This window comes from Mirounga angustirostris, unplaced genomic scaffold (assembly GCF_029215605.1).
Source record: "Mirounga angustirostris isolate CCGP_5_RB_7025 unplaced genomic scaffold, mMirAng1.0.hap1 SCAF_6, whole genome shotgun sequence".
Lineage (NCBI taxonomy): Eukaryota > Metazoa > Chordata > Mammalia > Carnivora > Phocidae > Mirounga > Mirounga angustirostris.
This window is the reverse complement of record NW_026991714.1, coordinates 141698497-141699274: the sequence shown is the minus strand read 5'-3', so window position 1 is coordinate 141699274 and position 778 is coordinate 141698497.

The following is a 778-nucleotide window of genomic DNA, read 5'->3' as shown; positions in this document are numbered from 1 at the left end:
ATATACACATACATATGTCAAGATGATTTGATATTCCAAGATCCAATTCACATAGTACATTTCAAAAGTGTAGCAACTGGTTGTGTTAGATCTCTCAACGTACAGAAATAGGTAAGAGGAAGACAAGAAGAGGGACCTGCCATGAGTTGGGTGTTTATTATGCGTCGGGCCCATTCCCATACATTGTCTCACTTAATTCTTACCGCACAGTAAAGTAAGTCATGTAGACATTCTGTCCTTGTCCAGGGTCACCCAGGATGTGGCATATTGGGATCTGGGGCTGGTTGACAGCATACCCCATTCTCTCTCTGCCCTGGCTTGTCGTGAGGTGTCTCACACTATTTCTTTGTCATGCAGAATCCCTCTTCATCTTGTCCAAGTGTCATATTTTGGTTTTTCACTGAAAACCATTAGAACAATATGAAAGATTAACTATACATATGGTTTGCAGTTTGGGGATATGGAAATCTCCATCACTCTTTTGTGGAATTATAACTTGGGTTTTTATTTTATTTTTTTATAACTTGGGGGTTTTTAAATTTTAAAATGTCCATGTCATATTTGCAATCAACATCTCCTAGTGCACCAGTATTATTAGTTTGAAATTACTACAGATTGTCAAAATCATTTATATAAAAAAATCAAGAGAAAATTCAGAAACTATCTCTCTTCCCCATCAATCTTATTCTTTTCCTTGATAAGGCCACCTGGAGACATATTAGGTATTTAAAATGATATTCGTCCAGAGAGCTGGCCCCATGACAATGAACAACTTGAA